At 37.7% G+C, this 17331-nt stretch overlaps 1 protein-coding gene across 2 annotated transcripts in view; it reads left to right on the top strand.

The window, feature by feature from the left end:
• Positions 1 to 17331, top strand: part of KCNN2 (potassium calcium-activated channel subfamily N member 2) — a 442631-nt gene that overhangs the window by 98512 nt on the left and 326788 nt on the right. Inside the window, exon 2 of one of the 2 annotated variants that reach the window (XM_072728791.1) lies at positions 15545 to 15617. The exons of the other annotated variant lie outside the window; for it this stretch is intronic. The gene's annotated coding sequence lies outside the window, so the exon portion shown is untranslated. The remainder of the gene's footprint in view (positions 1 to 15544; positions 15618 to 17331) is intronic. 2 annotated transcript variants of the gene reach the window in all.

Genomic DNA, 17331 nt, shown 5'->3' with positions numbered 1-17331 from the left:
TACATAAAGAGCAATTAATGAGATTTAGGGAATAAGGAATCCAATTCAAGGAAGAGATGAAGAGAGTGAACAGACTCAGGCTAGAGGTCAGCATAGAGGGCCACTATTTTGGCGTGGAACAGATCAGAAAGCTCTGAGAGCAATGTCTCCAATAGAAAAAAGTGACAACAAAGAATACCTGGAATATTTGGATACATTGAAAGATTTAGAGAATCAACAGGAGTGGAAACACAGTAATGTTAAGCATGTGGGAAGTGAAAACAGTATTACATTTGAAGAAAACAAGAAGGTTGTGCAAGAAAAATATAATCAAAGTATACTAAGGCACTAATATTAAATTGTCATGATGATGTAAATGCTGAATAGAATGTATTACTCTACCAATGAGATTGGTAGGAGAGGGAATGGTGGATGTGGTGTGGAAGTGTTATAATTGTCTTTCTCTGATTGACTTATTTCACTTAGCATAATACCCTCCAGTTCCATCCATGCCATCAGAAAAGATGAACACCTACCATTTACAGAGACCTAAACACAATTATTTACTGATGCAAAGGTAAATGCAAAGCAAGAGATAGCTCAAAGACTTCTAGTCAGCCAACTTTGGGGATGAGGAAGGTAGACCTATAAAGATAATGGTTTTCATAATCCCTTTAGAACAACTTATAAACCTTTGTGTTGGTGTATCGATTAAAACAAATTTAATGAAAAACAGAAGGAAACGGCATGTTCCAGTCCCACTTCTGTTGTTTCCTTCCTGTGTGACTTCAGCTCTCTAGCTTCACAAGACAAATCATAACTAAATGAGATAATTTATGTAAATCACGTAATGATAGGAAGCATTAACCTTAAGTAAGTTGTAGTAAATGGGAGGCATTCAATTTAGCTTTATATGTTTTCTGAACCTCTGAGGAAGACAGAGTTAGCAGGGTTCAAGTACTTGTTCAAAGTCAAACTGCTAAGAAGCATAAAAGCCACATTTGATTCAGAGAGTCTGAGCCCGGGCTCACATTTCACAACCATATCGGCTGCTCTTTCCTGTTCTTCCTTGTCAGTAGAAATTGCTTTTTCATTCTCATGCCGTATCTAGTATAGCACCAAACTCATGATAGGCCATTATTAATATTAGGACCAATATTCTAATATTGGCTGTCAGTTCAATAGTTTTTCCCTACAATTGAATCATTGGCTCTTTACATGCACAGACCATGATGTTCACCTATTTCCATTAACGTAATAGGGAAAAGAATATAGTCAATGTGTAGTGAGAAACACTATTTAAAAAAAATAACTAATAGTTGACTCACCCCACACTTGTAAGTATATGCCCAAAATATTTCTTAAAACACTATGGCAGTTTTTTTTTTTCAGTAAGAGATCCATTATGTTTGCCTCTTTTTTCCCCTGTTCCCTTCTAAGTACATAGAAATCCTTCATGCACACATCAGAGAACAGATGAGTAGACACTGGACACATCATTTTAACTTATGTTGACTTGAAGTAAACCAGACACATAGATCTTATCCTGTGTGAGGAGGCTGCCAAAAAATACCTAAGAGTTAGATTAAATTATGAAAATTTAGCATAGCACCATGGAGCTTAGATATGATAGTTTATCTTATAGACAGAAACAACATGACCTAGGACAGAGTGGTCATAATTCTTACCTAAGTCTCAAAGAAATGCAACAGGCTAAGCACTGACCACTTCTTTGGCTCCAGAAATCTCTAGAAGGAATCAGAAAAGAGCCACAAGAATTATAAGGAGCCGGCAAAAGGATTTATGAAGAAAGATGAAATGAATTAAATAGGGGCACCTGGGTTGCTCAGCAGTTGAGCGCCTGCCTTTGGCTCAGGTCGTGATCACAGGGTCCTGGGATGGAGTTCTACATTAGAGTCCCCGCAGAGAGCCTGCCTCTCCCTCTGCCCATGTCTCTGCCTTTCTTTGTGTCTCTCATGAATAAATAAATAAAAAATATTAAAAAGAAATGAATTAAACAAGAATTGCTTGAATAAATAGGCATAGGGTAGGAAAAATAATTTTACTTCTACCCTAGCCCCATAAAGATGGGGGACTCAAAGGCAGCCAGGCAATTGAGGCTTAAATGCCATCCTGAGCTAGGGAAAAGTATAGGGTTTAGGGCTTCATATTGGGGAGGCTGTTCATAGGAAGCTAAGAGGAAAAGATGGAGTTCTTAGGTAATCAGATGTTTGCCCTGACATGTAGATTTAAGTCTTTTAAATGAAAAAAAAAAAAAAATCTAAAAAAAAAAAAAAATCTCTGGTAATGGTAATTGTTCTCTTAATGGAACAGCACCACCTCCACCCCCACTCCCTTCCCAAGGGAAACCTTTTCTTGAGTGTGCAGGGTCTTGATTGCCTTCAGCTCAAAGAATACTTATGCCAAAGAGGCCTGTTTTGGGAGGCTTGCATTCTACTGCATAATGTTAAAGACATATAATGGTATTGCATATTGGGGAAAATGGAAACATTGGAAGAAAAAATTGGAGGAAATGGGATGAATAATTACAACGCTGAAAAATACACTGAAGTTTGTTGTTTTTAAGTCACTTGCTATGAAGAACATGTGGAAATATTTAAAAATATTTCAAATGGAACTAAGTAAATTTAACCTTCCAAAGAACAGAATTTTTGGAAAATATATTAACTCAATACATTTATCTTAGATGTTGGCCAGGTGGCCAAAATTTGCATTAATCTTATTTAGATTAATATCTTTTATCATGTTAATATCTAAATTTATAGCTAAAAACATTAATATTTTTCAAACATGTGGAGAAAATTTCAGACCAACTGTTGAAATTTTGTATTGTTTTGGTCAGAAAACAGATTGACAGTGAATCCAATGAATGTTCTGTTGGTACATTTGTTCAAAGAAATGTGTTGATATACTCTCTATCTCCAGAGAATATTTTGTAAGTATATTTGCTGTCTTGAGTGAGTTAATATTTTATCTATGACAAAGTATGACAAAGAATCTTAGTTCTAGGAGAATAGGGTATGTATCTACTTTATGCACCATCCTATTTCCACCATCCAGCACAGTACTTGGGACCTAGAGGTGTTCGTTAAGCATTTTTTGAGTAGATGAATGACTTACACAATTCTGTACTTTTTTATCAAGAGTCAGAAAATAAAATTTCCTTGAAGTTGTATGTGCTACTCTTCCAATTGAATTGAGATCATAGGTTTAGTAACTAAATGGCAAATTCAAATCTCTTTCTCCTCTGAAAGAGGAGATGTGGAATGTATAGTTTTAGATGAATAGACAGCGATATTACTATTAACTTGACCTACTCCTCCAAGATAACCTCCATTTAGAGTGATCTCCATACTCTCAAGCCTGAATGAGAAACTTTAATGAATATAGATAGCCAAGTTCCACTCAGTCTGCTGAAGCAGATTTTCTGGGATAGGACTTTGACATCTGTAAGGGAGAAAAAAAAAGAGGAGGAGGAGGAGGAGAGTTATATACATGAGGACAAAGCAAAGGAGAATGAGAAACACTGGTCAGAGGGTCCCGATTTTCAGTTTTATTTCTAGATTTTTCCTTTATGAACTTTCACTTGTCGGAAGGGTTTTTAGTTGACTTGTGGTAACACTTTCTGACAGACTAGTGGTATAGAGAGTTCCAAAAGCCAAGGAAATATGTACCATAGGTTCTGCACTAGAAGTTCTGCTTGTCCCAATACCTATTTTATATGTTTAACTTGAGTAACTGAGCTGCTGTAATAGTACCTGAAATGCACGACATCCTGTAGTAGAGGACAGCATGTTTAGTGATTAATCCTTGTACGTGGCAACCTGTCTATTCTTCACTTGGAATTTCCTCTCTAACCTGGCTAGACTACATTTTAAAGTGCTTTTCAAGAGGACATATGGATGGTGTTTCTTCTGTATACTTTGCTTATATGAGAACTTTGTCTTGTTTTCAAATATTAGTAAGTTATTTGATAGAGATAGAATTTTGAGAAAAACCATTTTTACCAAGACTTTGTAAATTTTCCATTGTCTTTTGGCATTAGGCATTGCTCAAAAGCCTGAAACTTGGCCTGGCTTCCTGTCCAACCCACTCCCTCCCCCCTTTTTTTTAAATTTGAAAAACAAAGGTACATACACACAGGCACAGAGACTCCCGACAAGAAAATAAAACATATCCATAATTTGCTTGTCATTCTTTTTGGGACCACCATTTCCTTCCAAATTACCAGAGAAGTTAAATAGTAATATTCACATATAACATATTATACAATAATATGTGATGCATATTTTAGAAGTTAAATAAACATAGTATTTACTTTTCAGGACCTTTTCTGTATGCTTTCAGGACCATATTTACACATTCATATATACATTTGGGCATTTATTTTTCAAAAATCAGAAGTTCTACATATTGATCAACAAGTTGCTTTTTTAAATCTAACAAATTATCAGAAACTTTGTTTTAGGTTCATTCAAGAGTTTATGTAGAATATCCACAATTGAATGAAAAGTCAAAATATTCCTGCTTTCTAACACTATATCTGGACTAGACCAGATTTTTTTTTTTCATATGCTTCAACCAAAGCAACATATTTTAATGGATCAAATGCAGAAGCACATAGACGATTACAGTTGTTTCCTGTTAAGCCAGACACAGATTGGCAAAATGTGTGAAATGGTGCCATTTACTGTCTTTTTTTGTTTTACAATATTATTTTTCATATAACTATTATCTCTCTTCTGATATACTATGGTTTCTTACTGTTATTTTAAAACTAATTAATACATGCATATTTAACAGATTGCTCAGTTTTAGTTTCCTGTGTGGTAAATAATACTGGATATAGCCCATAGAGATGGAGGCTTTCCTGGGCTCCTCACTAGTTTTTAACATTTTACAGAGATCCTAAGAGTAAAATTTGGGGATTTGTTGGCATACAGTATGAGGTTTATTTTCAAGTAGCCTGATAGCCCCTCAATGAACTTTTTGTTTGGAGCTAGATCTGGAAAGTCTGTGTCTAGTCACTAGATTTAGTGCTCCCTGCTGGCCTGATACTCTTTATGGATCTCACAGAGCTAGGGGCTTTGTGGAATTGCTGTCCATACTTTGTACCCACATATTCTTTCTGAGCTGTTTGCCCCCTCAAAGGTACTTGGTATGAAAGTAATGTCTAGCTGTGGAATAATGAGTCCCTGAAAGTCTCTGTGTGTAATTTGATTCACATATTTGTCACCATCCATATAAATGAACTTCGCATTTTACCACCTAAATTTTAGATAGAAATTCCTACTTTGATCACAGTGTAAATTTCTAGTTTGATAGCAAGGAAATTGACTTAAGCAAGCAAAACATTACACAAATAATTCATGCTTGTCGGATGACATTTGCTTATGAACACTTTGGAATTTTTGCTTTTTTAAAATGTGTACTTATCAATGGCTGTAAAGAAAAAAAAAACAAAAATGTTTTTTCTTGATACCTTGATACCAGATAGTCTGTTGCAAAAAAGCTACCATCATCCTCATTATTTTTTAAAAACCAAATATCAGTGACAAATTTTGAGGACCAAAAATATTTCTAAGTTCCACTTGAGAAAGAAGTGATCTTTTTTCATTTTTTGGCTGTTTCTTTATAATAATAGAAATCACAGAGCTTAAAGGACCGTAGAGTTAAACTTGTCACCCTTTTTTTTTAAATTTTGGGAACTGAGTTTAAAATTATGTGGTGACAGGTCAGGGACAAATCTCAGATACCACTGATTCCCTTCCATTAACCCAATATTTCTTTATTACACTGTTTTTTGGCTCCAGAGACACCCCCCCCCCTACTATTGGGGCAGAAAGTGGGTTGAAAAGAGAAATGTCAGGAAAATCAGTTTTAGATTTGGTGTTGCTGATCTGCCCTTGCTGTCCATGACAGCTTCAGCTGCAATGAAGAAAAACATAAAAGAGAGACATGTCCTGAAAAAAAATTGATCAGTTCAAAGAACAGCCCAATCAAACTAAGCATATGAAGAACTATGAATGCCCTCTCCTCAAAATAAAAAGTTTCATGGAATCTTGTTTGTTTTTTTTGCTTCTCAACTGGTGGCCAAGCTGTCCTATGGTTGCCATTTTAGCTGCTGCTGCTGACCCTGAACTGAAAATTTGAAGGTGGAAAGATGTGTTTCTGATGCCTTGTTCAGGTGTTTGGCTTTGGGATTGGTGGGACTGTGGAGAAAAATAAAACCTCTGCATGGTACTAAAGGGAATAGGCTCCTTATCTCAATTCTCAATTAAAAAGGGAGTGAGAATACCAATGTTTGTGTTCATGCAATGTTAACACTGTACCTTTGTAGATAAAGGTAAGGAAATGAAACTGTTCCTGTTCTTAGAGCAATAAGATAGTGACAGATAAATTATATTGCGTTCTTACTAATGTGGAGCTGGTCCCTGTTTTTCATTTTACGCATTTCTTTTTAAATATAAAACAGATATTAAACCAGAAAGTCAAAGCTCAGACACTGTAGATGAGAATAAATACTTTGCAATAGGAATAAAAATGGCTCAGTTATAGTTCTAATTACCATTTCTGTTTCTGCTACATTAATTTAGGTTCAAATTGCTCTGGGAAAAATGTCATGTATTTTTTTTTAAAAGTGATGTTTTAGGTTTCAAAAAATGTCAAGAAGATCATGAAAAATATTTGGATATTAAATTTTACTTCAGCACAATGAACACTTAAAAGTTATTTTATCTGTGTTTCATACATCTTGAAAATATTTCTTTGGCAATTTTCCCATTTTGCTAAGAATTTCCCAGCAGCTCAAAAAGCGATCCTCTGATCCAATATTATGTTAGATGAGTCAGATGTTTTATTGCTCCATTGAGCATTGACAGAATAGGCATATTGGAGGGATACTTTATTTGACCTTGCCCCTGACCACTGTGTTTCATTGTACTCGTCAATGTGACATATCTGTACTGGAGCCTACTCTGTGAAGGCATTGTGTTTGGAGCTGGCACTATCATGGTGAACAAGAATAAACTGGTTCCTTCCCTCACAGAGAACATAGCCTCGTGGGGAAAGAAAGACATGGCCTAGCTGAGGGGCTGGAGGAGATATCTCTAAGGGAGAAACACTCGACCAGAGGGCTGAAGGATGAATAGGAGTTACCTACAAAAAGAAGGAGAAAACATTCCTGAAAAGAAGTCAGCATGTATAAAAGACATGCCAAGGGGAGGGAGCAGAGCTAATAGGAGGACCTGGAAGAAGATCAATGTGGCTGAAGTATTGAGAGAGCTCAAGGGGATATGTCTCCCAACAGGGAGATGGTGTTGCCCTGGCACGCTGGTGGTCATAGAGATGAAAAGCAAGGAACAGACTAGATGTGATTCATATTGACAAGATGAGATTTGAGGAGGAGGAGGAGGAGGAGTCAAGAATAAAACACAGCTTGGGCAACTGGACAGATAGATGGTGGTGTCATTCCCTGAGATTGGAAACCTTGGGAGTCGGATGCCCTTGGGACAGCCGGTGAACAATTAGACGTATGAGTCAGAAGCTCAGGATATACTCTATCAGGTGCAGAGATAAAGATTTGACAGTCAGTAGTGTTTAGATGATGTGGCAGATGCATTTCACTTGCCTCTTCAGATGTGCTTCTCTGTTCTGTTTTTTCTACAGAAGGCTGAGCTCTATGGATCAACCAGATAGTTGGATCAATGATAGTTCTGCCCTCTGACTTCAGAATAAGTTCTGCCCATAGGGACCTCTGTCAAGAACTATGAAGGGCTTGAGATTTTACCTTACTTATGAGTGAACGAGTTAGCTCACCACGGAAGCTAAGGAGACCCTGGGCTCCTGGTCAGTAATAAACTATATCACTTACAGCAATAGTGGTAGCTAGAGGATCAGCATTTGATTATGTCTGTCCCCCAAACTGTAATGTATCCACAAGACAATGTGAAGAAGGCCAGTAGCACCAGTACAGGAAATCTGTGAGCTTAAAAACCTGAATCTTTTATAATGGGCAGTAAGTATGCCTGCCTTTGACTCTGGAGGGAGACAATAATCTTTATCTTCCAAGACTGTGTGCTCTCCCAGCATCTTTGGAAAGGGGGTCTCTAACAAAGGCAGTCAGTGCCTCTGCTCTCAAGATGTGAGAAATAGGAACAACCCATGGAGAATTTCTCCAATGATCCCCAGAAGGAGATCATTGGGAGCCAATGGGAGAGTGAAATCACATTTATTTATTTACCCACTACTCTCCCTTGGAGATTGCTTAGGTCTGGTTATGTCCCTCAATTGAAGGTCACTTCTCTCAGGCTGATCTTCTCTACACAGCCTTCTCCAGCGTTTCAGTCATCATGCTCTTAATCCCTGGAGGTCTGGGGTTGGTGATTGTTCTTCCTTTGCCCTGACCCAGCTTACTGCGCTATCATGTAAAGGTCCCTCATTTCCTGTCCACTTCTTTGTGAATAGCTTCTTTGCAGGTGACCTCTTCATGATTTGCCCCACTTTGAGTGTGCCATCTGTTTGCTATTAGGATCCTGGATGACACCCAGGTCACCAGGTTATGGGATAGGAGAGGGTGAAGCATCAGAAGAAAGGGCAAGGGAAGACCCTGAGGAATACCACTGTGATGGCATGTGTAGGGAAATAGGAATCCACAACAGAGATGTTAGTCACTACAAAAACTTCGCTTTCAGATTTTGTAAAAAGCCTTCTGTGTTAGGAGGTTTGACACTGAAGCCATTTTAGGGTTCTGGTGAGATGAGAAGGTGTGCTGTAGTGGGGGTGGGACCACAGGACAAGTCAGGATGTAAGACTGAGACCTCTGGACTGATTTTTTGCCCACACTGCAGGCTTAGAAATCTGATTCCACAAGCATACGGCAAATACCTCTTTCTAGAAATGCTGGAAACGTCAGTTTACTTATTTTCAGGGAGAAATATAGGACTGCCATCCAGGTGGTATATGTAAATCAGCATTGTCTATTGTAGGCTTTTTTCTGGGTCACTGAAAGTTGCTTTTTTGGGTTGCTTGCTACGCAAGATATTTCCAAAACCAGGCTCCTGTGAGCAGATCATCCCTCTGTACATCTTTCTTTCTGTATGTCATAGAATTTTTTCAGGTACATTATGATGACTGATCACATTATAGGTATATTCTTACTTTGCCTGTATCTGGAAATAGGATGTTTTGCCCTTGGGAATATTTTGCATGTTGCTTTTTTGCATTTTGCAGGTCTGTTTTGTGTGGATTTCACTACTGATTGCTTTCATAGTCTTTTCCCCTTCAACCAAAGTGTTAGGAAGGTTGTTTCTTCCTGCTCTCCCTCATGGTCTTGGCAACATTGGGAGGCAGGGTGTGTGCCCTCTCATATGTACAGTTTAGCCTGGCTAAGGGATTCCCATGTGAAGATCATTGGTGAAAATGCATATGAAATGCTTTACAGATATTTACGTGTCAATGAATTGTAATTATTGATGTGGTCAGAAGACACGGTATTGCTCTACTGCTGGGATATTAACTGGGAGCTAGCAGGTTTACTGTGCCTCATTTTTCATATGCTTTACTTCATTTGTGGGTGCAGAATATTGGGAGCAGTAGGTGTTTCATTATTCAAGGTGGGGAGGGTCTGTTGTCTTTTGGAACTTATGGAATGAACTTGATTCTCAGAATAAATGAATTGCCAATTTCCAATGAATTGCCAATTTCCATTGAATTGTACTATATCTTACATGAGGGATTACAGAAATATTCAGAAAGATACCTGGACATTACCTTCTTGAGAGATGTCGCATAGTAAATCCAACTTAAAAGTATGAATTCGATGTGGATGGAACTGGAGGGTATTATGCTGAGTGAAATAAGTCAATCAGAGAAGGACAAACATATGGTCTCATTCATTTGGGGAGTATAAAAAATAGTGAAAGGGAATAAAGGGGAAAGGAGAGAAAATGAGTGGGAAATATCAGAGAGGGAGACAGAACATGAGAGACTCCTAACTCTGGGAAGTGAACAAGGGGTGGTGGAAAGGGAGGTGGGTGGGGGGTTTGAGTGACTGAGTGACAGGCACTGAGGGGGGCACTTGATGGGATGAGCACTGGGTGTTATGCTATATGTTGGCAAATTGAACTCCAATAAAAAAATTTTAAAAAAGTATGAAATATTTACAACAAATTAGTGGCCCCAAAATCAGATTCAGTCAGGAAATCTTTTTAATGCATGTCATTGGGACTGGATTGAGTCAAAAATTAGCATAAGGTGTACTTGTACCTTACAGTATTAAGAACTAATGCATCCTTTAACTGGATTAAGATGATCTGTTGTTACCTTAGTCATAAACAATTTAGATTTATATTTCCATTGTAACATCAAAATTATGTGCTATAGTTTTTCTAATTAAACAATTATTGGTAAGTTAAACTGACTATATCCTTTCTATGTGGATGCTGATATGGATAATCAGGACTATTGGATTCTAAACTTATTTTGGACAGTCTTGAGGTGACATGAAACTGGAATGTATTTAAGAAGCAGTAGCCTTGGAAATTTACCAAATTCAGGTTATCTGACAATCATGATATTGCCTCTAAGAAAAGTCAAGCATAACAAATCCTAAGAAGAAGCTAGCATATGTGCGTGAAAACTGTAATTCTGTGACTAGGAATGAGTTTTTAAGACAGGTGCACTTTTGAGATATACATATTTAAACTTAGACGTGCAAGGGTCCTATTAGTTGAGAATAATTCAGCCTTCTCTTTTATTAGGGATAAGCTTTATAGCCCATTTTAAAAGTATAATTGCAGAAGGCATTGGATGAAGCTGTTACATACCAAGAATTATTTAGGCCTAATACTGATAATGCACTTATTTCATGTTTATTATATGCCAGGCACTGTTTTAAGGGCTTTGCATATAATAAGAAATGATATTCCTAATGATTCCATGAGGGAGGTACTATTATCCCATTTTACAGATGCAAAAATTGAGGCACAGAGAGTTTGCCATGCTTAAAACTACAAAGCAAGTAAGTGGTAAGGGTTGGGTACAAACCCAGGTAGTCTGGCTTCAGGCTTTGTGCTGTTAATCCCAGTTCTATGCATACTCTGATTTTTGCCAATGTTTTTTTTTTTTCCTTATTAACTTTGCCAGTTGATAGGAATAAGCAATCCGTGTATTGTCTCATTAGTTGTTAATCCTCAATTTTCTTTTTTTTAAATTTTTATTTATTTATGATAGTCACAGAGAGAGAGAGAGAGAGAGAGAGGCAGAGACACAGGCAGAGGGAGAAGCAGGCTCCGTGCACCGGGAGCCCGATGTGGGATTCGATCCCGGGTCTCCAGGATCGCGCCCTGGGCCAGAGGCAGGCGCTAAACCGCTGCACCACCCAGGGATCCCTAATCCTCAATTTTCAAAGAAGTTTCTTCTTACCTATTTTAATTCTATGATTCACATACTCTTGCCAGGATTTCTTAATTCTCTTTCCGCTCTGGTCTTTCACATCTGGCAAACTCTTGCTCCTGATGGGCTCTGCTCTTTGCTTTCTTGGTATTTATTCCATAGCAACTTACAACTGCCAGGGAAAGTCACACAGTAGAGCAGATGGTGCTACTATATTTAGATATTACTAACGGGGCCTTAGATGGAGCCTGGCAGTATGTAACTCACTACTACTCTTCCACATATAACGACTTTTCCAGACTTTCTGTAGCCAATCAGATTTTCCCAAAGATGGTCACCACAATATCCCACTGGCTGGTATAATAATGGGACTTTGCTATTTCTTCCATCAGAGTGGGGGTGGGGGTGGTCTGTGTTCATTTTCTTTGAATTTGGGCAGGTGTGTTGTTGAAGCAGTAGGTTTCTTTCTTTCTTTCTTTTTTTTTTTAAGATTTTATTCATTTATTCATCAGAGAGAAACAGAGAGAGAGAGAGAGAGAGGCAGAGACACAGGCAGAGGGAGAAGCAGGCTCCATGCAAGGAGCCCAACATGGGACTCGATCCTGGGACTTCAGAATCACACCCTGGGCAGAAGGCAGGTGCCAAACTGCTGAGCCACCCAGGGATCCCCAAAGCAGTAGCTTTCAAGTAGGTCATAAAACATGGTGCAATTCCTACCTGGTTCTCTTGGGAGACTTTGTTCTGGCCTAGAACCAAATACTGTGCTGTGAGGAAGCCCAGCTAGTCTTCTGGAAAGCCTCCAGGCCACAATGTGTAGATGGTCTAGCCAATAACCTCAGCTGAAACCTGACCCAAAGCCAGAATCCATCTCCAGACATGTGAGATGGTGAACCTTCAGATGACTACATGCCCTAGTCATTGAGTTTCTTCTCTCTCTCTCAAGAGAACTGCTGACATCCTAGGCATTTTCGAGTGGAAATAAGCTATCTCTGTCATGCCCTCCTCATATGCTTGACACACACTATTCTTGAGCATAATAAATTGATTGCTATCTTATGCCACTATGTTTGATTTGTTCTACAGTAACAGCAACTGCAATGCTTTCCCTGTTTTTTGTTTTGTTTTGTTTTTTTGTTTTTTTTTTTTAACTCCCATCTCTCCCGCTCACTCTGGGCAGGTAATCTTGCCAGCTTCAGGTCAAGTAGAAGTGATGAGATGAGAAAACTGTCTTGCTTCCAGCAAATCTGTCTATATGTACATGGATTCTCTTTTCCTCTCCTCTTATTTTACTTTAGGCCAAGAACGTCTACTTGGTTTTGTAACCCATTCCAGCTTGCTGATGAACTAATAATCATTATGATGCCTTCTATTATAGTTTGAACCTCTTCTCTTTGAATCAGATGTTTCTCATAAAACAATATTGAGCTATAATTGGAGTACAAACTGTGAAAATGTGCATATTGACTTGTTTTAAGTTATGTATTCACCCAAGAAACCACCACCACACTCAAGATAATGAATATGTATCCTGAAAAATTTCCTCCTGCTCATTGCAGTCCATCCCATACTTGACCCCAATGCCTATGCAAAAACCCACTGTCTTTCTGTTGCCTTAGATTAATTTGCATGCTGTAGAATTGTGTATAAATGGAATCATTTAGTGTGTACTCTCTTGCTTGGGTTCTTTCAACTTGGCATCGTGATTTTTGAGGTTGATTCATGCTATTGCAAATAGTAGTTGTTCATAATTTTTATTGCTGAATATTATGCCATTGTATAGCTATTCCTTGATGTATAGTCATTTTGTTGATGGCCTCTTGTTTACAGTTTTTAGATATACACATAATCTAGGTAGTGTTGTAAATGCCATATATGCATATGTGTGTACACATGCGTGTGTGCGCACACACACACACACACACACACACCAGTTTCCACATATACGTGAGGCTGATTATAAGTTCTATATGTGTGGCTTTGATGGCCAATTTCTTTTTCTCTGCCCATGCCACTTTGCTATAGTAGAGTCTTATAATGGAGAAAGCCTCTTGTCCTTAATCATATATTTCAAAATGGGCTGGACTATTTTTGTCTAAAAGAGGCTCCTTGAGCCTCTAAAAATGAAAACCTCAAGTTAATTGAGCATTTCTTTTAATTACAAAGGCAGCTCCATCCTTGACAAATCATAAGCCTCTGTTTCTCAGGCTAATACTCTTCATGAGGAATAGGAATTAGTCATTTCAGCTTGCCACTGTTAGATTCCCTTTTACTAAACTTCATTGAGAAAGTGTTTGTATTCAGACTTCTTAGAGGAAAAGCTTTTGGGTTTTCACCAATGAGAGTGATGTTAGCTGTGGATTTGTCATATGTGGACTTTATTATGTTGAGGTATGTTGCCTGTATACTTATACTCACTTTGTTGAGATTTTTTTTCTCATAAGTGGATGTAAAGTTTTGTGAAATTCTTGCTCTGCACCTATTGAGATGATCATGGGGATTTTTTCTTCTTCATTTTATTAGTGTGGTATATCACATTGATTGATTTGTGCATATAGACCCATTCTTGTATCCCTGGAATAAATCCCACTTGATTATAGTGTATAGTCCTTTTAATACATTGTTGAATTTGGTTTGCTGATATTTTTTTGGACAATTTTCAATCTACCTTCATCAGAGATATTGGCCTGTAATGTGTGCGTGCATGTGTGTGTGTGTGTGTGTGTGTGTGATCTTTGATTTTGATATCAACATAATGCTGACCTCATAGAATCAATTTGGAAGCATTACTTCCTCTTCAACTTTTTTGGAATAATTTGAGAAGAATGGGTATTAACTCTTTAAATGTTAGGTGGAATTCACCTGTGAAGCCATGTGGTCCTGGACTTTTGTTTATTGGGGTTTTTTTAAACGAGATTCAATTTAATTCTCTGTTTCTTCATGATTCAGTTTTGGAAGGTTGTGTTTCCAGGGATTTATCAATTTCATCTAGGTTTTCCAATTTCCTAGAGTATAATTGTCATAGTCTCCTACAATTCTTTGTAGTCTGCACATGTCAGTTGTAACTTCTATTTCATTTTTGATTTTGTTTATTTGGGCCCTTTTTTTTTTCCTTGATGAATCTGGCTAGAGGTTTATTGATTTCATTTGTGTTTTCAATGAACCCATTTTTTGTTTTATTGATTTTTTTTCTATTTTTTTAGTCTCTATTTCATTTATTTCTGTTAGGATTTTTTAAAAGATTTTATTTATTTATTTATTTATTTATTTATGAGAGAGGGAGAGTGAGAGTGAGAGAGAGAGATCAAGTGAGAGAGAGAGAGCATGTGAGCAGGAGGACAGACAGAGGGAGAAGGAGAGAGAGAATCTCAAGCAGACTCCAGGCTAAGCATGGAGCCCAACACAGGGCTCGATCCCAGGACTCTGAGATCATGACCTGAGCTGAAACCAAGAGTTTGACACTTAACTGACTATGCCACCTAGAGGCCTCTCTGCTATCATCTTTATTTCCTTTTTCTACTAACTTTGGGCTTTGTTCTTCTTTTCTTAGTTCCTTTATATAAACTTAGATATTTTCTTTGGGATTTTTCTTGTTTCTGGGGGTAAGCCTATGTTGCTATAAACTTCCCTCTTTTTTTAGAATCACTTTTGCTATGTCTCATAGATTTCGGAAAATTGTGTTTCAATCTTCATATGTCTTGAGGCATATGAAAAATGCCTTCTTTGATTCGTTGACCCACTGGCTTGTTTAGTGGCATGTTGATTTACCTCCACAAATATGTGTTTATTCTACTTTTCTCCTTGTAACTTATTTCTGGGTTCATACTATTATGGTTGGAAAAGATGCTTGACAGATTTCTGTTTTCTAAGTTTACTGAGACTTTTTTTGTGGCCTAACATGTGTTTTCTTCTGGAGAATGTTCCATGTGCCCTTGCAAAGAATGTATATTCTGCAGGTTTTAGATAACATGTTCTGTCTATTACTGTGAAGTCCATCTGGTCTGATGTGTCATTTAAGGCCAATCTTTCCTTATTGATTTTCTGCCTAATTGATCCTCCATAGATGTAAATCAGGTATTCAAGTCCCCTACTATTATTGTATTACTGTCTATTTCTCCCTTTATGTCTGTTAATATTTGCTTTATGTATTTAGGTGCTCCTTTGCTGGATGCATGAATATTTATGAATGTTTTGCCTTCTTCTTGGATTGACCACCTTATCATTAGGTAATGCCCTTCTTTGTCTTTTGTTACAATCTCTGTTTTAAAGTCAATTTTGTCTGGTAAGAGTATTGCTACTCCAGCTTCCTTTTTGTTTCCATTTGCATGGAATATTTTTCTCCATCGTTTCACTTACAATCTCTGCATGCCTTTATGTACCTAATGTCTTATCTGAGAATGCAAACTCAAAATCTCTCAATTTTTCCAAACCCTTCATTATACAAATTGATTCTGACGTCCTTAGTTGTGTCCATGAAGTTGGTCAGACCTTTACAAATCAGCTTATTTGGACTATAACTGTGTGCTTCCTATGAAAATCTACAAAAAATATTTCTCCAAGATCTCAAGATATTCTTCTTTTGTGAATTGTTTTGTTTTTCTTATATGTATGCTCTGAGTGTATTTCATTTTATGCTTTGGCCTACAAGGAGGCTCGAAGTCATATTTGTTACCCCAGCTTTAACAATTGAATAAGACCTTGTGGTCTGACTTTCAAGTACTAATCCTTACTTTCTTGTATTGATATTCCACTGGTCCCTAGTTTTTCATTTTTGGGGGCTCATATTCTTGTATGCATCAATGACCATGTCTAAAAGTACCAAAGCAAAATCCATTTTTTATGAAGGAGGTAGGCATTCGAGGAGCTTCATCCTCAGCTCACACCATGGAAGATGTTAAGAAAAGACATCAACAACAACAACAAAATGCATATTTTTGCATCCTTTTTCCCTGATGCCTGACCCTAATTATGAATACCTTGAGGACTACTGATTAATGATTTTTGCATGGTGATTATAAGTGTACTCTTTGACCTATGGATGGTCATTTTATGGCTGAAGTCTTTATGACTTCTTTGAATTTGGGTAGCCTGAAACTGAGCTAAATTTTGCATGGGAAGAAAACTTATTACTATGTTTCCAATTTGCAGGGTGTATGGTATTGGCACCTCTAACTGTGGTAAAATAGTAAAAATGAAAAACATGGAATCTGGTCTGGGTCATAGGAACTTAGGAAATTTTATTGATCTTATGATGCCATCCCATGCCAAGCCTGAGGAAGAGAAGGAAACTTTTCACAGAGACTTTGTAGACAATCCCTTGGAGAAGACTGTAATGGCTTCTCTGGTTGCTTCTCAATTTTGCATGACCCTCACTTTTATCCCAGCATAACAATGTATACCTTAGAGTGAACTGCAGCACCATTCGTTACTTCAACAGATATTTATTTAGTGTCTATTATGGGCAAGGCATCATGCAAAGCACCTAATAAATATTAATAAAGGAGCTAGGAATGGTGCTTTCACTCCTAGGGTTCTAATCTCATTTTTGATATTCTAAGACTTACAGTATAAACTATGAAGCCAGAGTCTTGGACTATTCCAGATTTCTTTTTTAAAAAATGTATTATTTGAGAGAGAGCAAGCTTGAGAGAGAGAGAGAGAACACACAAGAGAGAACACGAGCTGGGGAAAGGGGCAGACGGAGAAGCAGGATCCCCGCTGAGCAGGAAGCCTGATGGGGAGGCTCCACCCCAGGACCCTGGGATCATGACCTGAGCTGAAGGCAGACGCTTAACTAACTGATCCACCCCCCTTTATTCCAGCCTTCTTAATACCCACTAGGTTATTTTAATCATGAATTCTCCCACTAACAGATATCTATGCATCAAAGGTCATAGGTTAACAGATTTTTATAGGGTAGGAAGAATAGGCGTGTCCTCC

Source organism: Vulpes vulpes, chromosome 12 (assembly GCF_048418805.1).
Source record: "Vulpes vulpes isolate BD-2025 chromosome 12, VulVul3, whole genome shotgun sequence".
Lineage (NCBI taxonomy): Eukaryota > Metazoa > Chordata > Mammalia > Carnivora > Canidae > Vulpes > Vulpes vulpes.
This window is presented reverse-complemented; position numbering and strand designations above follow the sequence as displayed.